We start from the raw sequence: 6139 nt of genomic DNA on the forward strand, positions 1-6139 counted from the left end.
ACTCATTTATTTCATTTTTCAAAATAAAACGAGCCTCTTCCTATATTTTTGTGGGGAAAGAGGCCGTTTAAGGAACAATGAAGCCTCGACATGGGATGCTAGGCCCAGCCAAAGGGCGGGCGATGGCACAGGCTGTAGGTGTACATGCGGAAATCGTCCCCCAGGCCGTCTCCGTGCAAGTGGCCCTCCGTCCCCCTCCTCCCAGCTCCGTCCAGCCAGGCCTCGAACCCCCCAGGGAGGGTTGTTTTTATTCCTTGCGGAACATCTCAGACCGATAGAGCGGAACAGCATAGTGAACTCCACGCTCCCATCGCCCAGCTTCCACGACCACCCCCGGCCAGGTGTGTTTCATCTGTACCCTCCTCCACGGCCGCCGCACCGAGACCCCCTCCGTCGTGTCATTCCACCTGCACCTGGTCTGTCGGTAACCCTAAAAGAGAAAGCCCTTGTAAAGACGTAATCAGAATATCATCACATCTAAGGAAACAGTTATAATAATTCCCCCTTTTTTTTTAATGGCGGTGACAACACTGACTATGAGCTCCACCCACTGAACGGATTTTTAAGCGTACGATGCGGTAGGTCCACTGGAGGCACAGGGTGACACAGCAGTGCCTCGGTCGTCACCGGCTTGCATAGTTGAGACTCTACACTGTTGAAGAGCAACCTCCCATTTCCTCGTCCCTCCAGCCCCTGCAACCACCTTCTGCTCCCTGTCTGACTACTTCGAGTCCTCCGTACGTGGGGCCACGCGGTGTCTGTCCTCCTGTGCCCGCCTTACCTCGCTCGGCGTAATGTCCCCCAGGTCCCTCCAGTGGCTGTGAACGGCAGGATTTCCTTCTAATTAAAAGCTGAAGGCTCCACTGCCCCGTGTATTCCACGTCCTCTTTATTCCTTTATCCATAGGTGTTCACTTAGGCCACTTACACGCCGTGGCTTGTTGTGAACGACGTGCAACGAACGCGGGAGTGCAGCTCTCTCTGAGATCTCGATTTCCATTCTTTTTTTCATTTTTGAGGAATCTTCACGCTGTTTTCTATACCAGCTGTACCATTTACGTTTCTGCCGACAGCGCACAAAGGTCCTGATTATGCCACGTCTTCACCCCAAAGGATAAAGGTCTGTTATCCTTTGGGGTTTGTTTTGGGGGTTTTTTGAGAGAGAGGGAGAGAGAGAGAGAGAGTGCACAAGTTGGGGTGCAGAGGGAGAGGGAGACAATCTTAACCAGGCTCCAACCCCAGCTTGGGTGTGGGGCTCAGTCTCACACCCTGAAATCATGCCTTGAGTCGAAATCAAGTCTTGGACGCTGGACCAAGTGAGCCCCCCAGGGGCCCCTGTTTTTTGATACCAGCCGTCCTGACAGTTGATACTTCATCGTAGTTTTGATTTGCATTTGCCCTGATGACTAGGGATGTTGAGCATCTTTTCTTATATCTGTTGGACATCAATAGTCCAGTCAAGATTTAAATATTATGAATTTTTTTTAAGACGCTGTCAGGCCCGCCTCCAGACCCGGTAAACCAGGCTCCCTGCATCTCGGTCAGCATCTGAGTGGTTCTTCCACTGTCCAGACTGGGTAGTCGTGCTGTGTCCAGGGGCTTCAGCCAGACCCATCTCTAGGGACGGAGAACTTCCATCTGGAGGTGCTCCTCATTGTGGGAAATGCCTTTCTCTAGTTTTTTTGGGTTTTTTGTTTGTTTTTGCTCTTAGTAGAGGCAAACTTGAATGTATTTCCCCTTGAAATAGATCATTAAATCATTGCCTGTAAGGCTGAAGTGTCCTTGGACCACACTCCTAGTGCTGGTCCCAGCCTCTGCCTCCTGGACTATTTGGCATTTGCTGAATTCCTTGCATACTGTCCTCTGTGCTTTGAACATCCTTCCTTAAGTTTTACCCCAAATTTGTCTCCCTGGAGTTCCTGAGCTTTCTGTTAACTCTGTTCCTTGTCTTGCCAAAACCTTGCAGACGGCTCCTGTGGCTTCTGGGGTTTTCTTCAGTAGCCGGGTTTTCCCTCTTTTCCTGGCTTTGACAAGGTCATGGTCTTGTCATGATTCAGGCCCGGCTCTCTGTGCCGTGGAATCTTACCAGGGCTGGATTCCTCCCCAAGACACACCCCGTTCCCCAGCCTGTGACCGTGTAAAGAGGAGGAGGTGCAAGTCGAGATGAAGCAGAGGCCGTGAGTCAGTAACGGCGGGAGTCGGGGGCTGGATGTGGCGAGGGAGTAGTGTACTTTCCCATCTACTGCACGTATTTATAGTTTCCATAATGAAGAGAGGGAAGGTGAAGCATGACATGACTGCGTACCACGAGCACGGCCGGAATCTGAGACCCCGACAGTACCAAACGCTGGCAGGATGTGGAGCAACCGGAGTCCACGTTCGTTGTCGATGGGAAAGCAAACAGTGGAGCCATTCAGGAAGACAGTTGGGCAATTTCTTGCAAAACTAAACTTATCCTCAGCATTCCGCCTGGCGGTCCTGCTCCTTGGTATTTGCCCAAAGGAGTTGAGAACTTATGTTTACACAAAACCCACACATAGGTGTTTGTAGCAGCTGTGTTCATAATGGACAAAATTTGGAAGTGACCAGGATGTCCTGCCGTAGGGAAATGGGTCAGCACGCTGCGGTCCATCCAGACACAGGGACTACGGAGAGATGAGCTACAGGCCCTGCAAGACCATGGACGTAACCTACATGTTGCTGAGTAAAGGAAGCCAGTTGGATCTGATTCCAACTCTATGACGGTCTGGGAACCGGAAAACTATGGAGACAGGGAAAAGATCGGTGGTTTCCCGGGGCTTGGGAGGCGGGGGAGGGAGGACTAGGGGAGCACAGGGGATTTTGAAGGCAGGGGAGCTGTTCTGTAGGATACCACAACGAGGGATAACGGGTCACGATGGGTTTGTCCAAACCCGCAGAATGTGCGATACCAAGAGTGAGCCCCCAAGTCAACAGCAGACCTTGGCGGTTAGAGGCCAAGGTACGTTCATCGATTGTAACCAAGGTACCGCGCGGTGGGGATGTCAATGGTGGGGCGGTGCTGTGTATGCCTGGGGCTGGGAGCATGTGGCGAGCCTCTGTACCTTCCCCCCTTAGCTGTGAGCCTACCGCTGCTCTAGAACTTGTCAATCAGGGCAGCCCGGGGGGCTCAGCGCCGCCTTGGGCCCAGGGCGTGATCCTGGAGACCCGGGATTGAGTCCCACGTCGGGTTCCCTGCATGGGTTCCGCTTCTCCCTCTGCCTGTGTCTCTACCTCTCTGTCTCTCTGTTTCTCATGAATAAATAAATAATAATAAAATCTTTAAAAAATTTTGTCCATCAAAATGTTGAAGTGGGGGGGGCACATAGCGGAGGCCGCGGTGCTGGGCAGCCCAGCGCCCCAGTCCAGCGGGGAAATACGGGGCACACGGAGGGCTCTATTATGTCCTTAAAATGTTTGAGAAAGCAAACCAGGAGCTTTGAGGTTAAAGAGGGGAGAGCCCAAGCTGGCCCAAGCGCACCCTCCACCGCCCTCCCCGGGAGCCCCATGGGGTCCAGTCCCCGGGGCGCCGGCTTAGTGCTGGGAGGGTCCGGAGGGCTCCGCTGCCAGGCCCTGGAATCCAGGCATCAGGCTCCTCCAGAGAAGCTTATTATTAATTTTTCGTTACTTGGTAATCATCATACCAAGAAAAAAAAATTCTTTTTACCTAGAAACATGCCAACACTGTGCCGTCTCCAGAGAAAGCAAAACTACGCGGGTGACTTATGCTTCCTTGCACAGATCTACACGTGGTGCCCTCATAGTCTAATATTCCAGACGTATCCTAATTTGTCTTTCTCATTCCTGTTTCACTCTGTCCTCAAGGATGTGAGCAGCCGATGGGACCCTCGGTCGTTATTTACATGGAAGCCAGGACTCGGGGGTCACGGTCATCTACTCCCCGAGGAAGTGGGGTCGGCGCTCCCCTGCCAGCTGCGCGTATTATTGGCCTGGCGGCCCTCCCAGGCCTCAGGGCTTCCGCCCTCCCCGCCGAGCGCCCTGGGCATCGGAGCAGCCTGCACGTGTGTCCTCATCATGCAAAGCCACCTCAGGGAGTGAAGAGCCGCTCTCCCTGGCTGCCCCCAGTGCCCCCTGCCGCGCGGCTGCGCTGAGGCCTGGACCCGGCAGGGCCAAGCAAACCCGTCCTCACCCCACCTCAGGCAACGGCAGGGCAGAAACAATCCCATCTCTCAGGTGGCAAAACCGAGCCTCTGAAGGTGGAATGACCAGCTATCCAGAGGGGTGGCTCACCTGCCGCTCTAGCTACTTCTAGTCTACACGTTTCTCTTTTTTTTAATTTACGTGTAACATTGACTCCTTATAAGGATATATCATTTGTCTGGATGTCTTCTCCCATTCAGTAGGTTGTCTTTGAGTTTTGTTGGTTGTTTCCTTCGCTGTGCAAAAAGCTTTTTATTTTGATCTGGTCCCAATAGCTTATTTTTGCTTTGATTCCCCTTGCCTCGGGAGACCGATCTAGAAAAATGTTGCCACGGTCCACGTCAGAGGCATTGCTGCCCGTGCCCTGCTCTGGGATTTTTATGGTTTCAGGTCTCACGCTTAGGTCTTTCATCCATTTTGAGTTCATTTCTGTGTGTGGTGTGAGAAAGTGGTCCAGTTTCATTCTTTGGCATGTAGCCGTCCAGTTTGCCCAGCGCCACCTGTTGAAGACACCGTCTTTTTCCCATTGCATAATCCCGCCCCTCCTTGTCTAAGATTAATTGACTATATAATTGTGGGTTTATTTCTGGGCTCTCTGTTCTGTTCCATTGATCTCTGTGTCTTTTCATGCCAGTATCATTTTGCTTTGATGACTACAGCTTTATAGTATATCTTGAAATCTGGGATTGTGATACCCCCAGCTTTGTTCTTCTTTCCCAAGATTACTTTGGCTATTCAGGGTCTTTCGGGGTTCCATACACATTATAGGCTTATTTGTTCTACTTCTCCGATAAATGCTATTAGTATTTTGATAGGGATTGCATTAAATGTATAGATTGCTTTGGGTAATATGGACATTTTAGTTCACCATCACTCACCATCAGGAAATACAAATCAAAGCCACAATGAGATGTCACTTCGCACCTCTCAGAATGGATAAACACATGAAACAAGCGTTGGTGAGGATGTGGAGAGGAACCCTCCTGTACTGTTGGTGGGAATGCAAGCTGGTACAGCTACTCTGGAACAGTTTGGAGGTTCCTCAAAAAATTAAAAATATGAGCACCTGGATGGCTCAGTCCATTAAACATCTGTTTTCGCTCAGGTCGTGATCCTAGGGTTCTGGGATAGAGGCCCACATCAAGGTCCCTGCTCTGCAGGAAGCCTGCTTCTCCCTCTCCCTTTGTCCCTCCTCCCTCTCGTTCATTGTCTCTATCTCTCTCTCTCTCAAAAAAGTAAATTTAAAAATATTTTTAAATTAAAAATAGAATTATTATATGGTCCAATAATTCCCCTACTGGGTATTTATACAAAGAAAATAAAAACTTTGATTCAAAAAGATATATGCAGCCCTATGTTTCTTATAGCATTATTCACAATAGCCAAGATGTGGAAGCAATCCAAGTGTCTATCAATAGGTGAATGCATGAAGAAGATATGATATATACACACACATATATACATATATATATACAATGGAATATTACTCAGCCATAAAAAATGAAATCTTGCCATTTGAAACAATATTATTCTAAGTGAAATAAGCCAGTCAGAGAAAGACAAGTACCATATGATTTCATTCACATGTGGAATTTAAGAAATGAAACACACAAAGAAAAAAAAGACAAACAACAAAAAATGAGACTGTTAACTGTAGAAAACAAATGGATGGTTACCAGAGGGAAGATGGAGGGAGGGAGGGTGAAATAGGTGGTGGGGATTAAGAGTATGCTTATACTATACTGAGTAATGCATAGAATTGTTGATTCACTATATTGTACACCTGAAACTGATATATCATTGAATGTTAATTATATTGGAATTTCTAAATAAATTTTTAAAAAATTACAAATGTTATGAGAGATACACTCTGTGGTGCTCTTTCATTATGGTGTTCTCTTTTTTCCAAGTGAAAATCATTTTCTTTATTTTCTTGAAGTACAAAATAATACATGATTACA

This window comes from Canis aureus, chromosome 1, assembly GCF_053574225.1.
Source record: "Canis aureus isolate CA01 chromosome 1, VMU_Caureus_v.1.0, whole genome shotgun sequence".
NCBI lineage: Eukaryota > Metazoa > Chordata > Mammalia > Carnivora > Canidae > Canis > Canis aureus.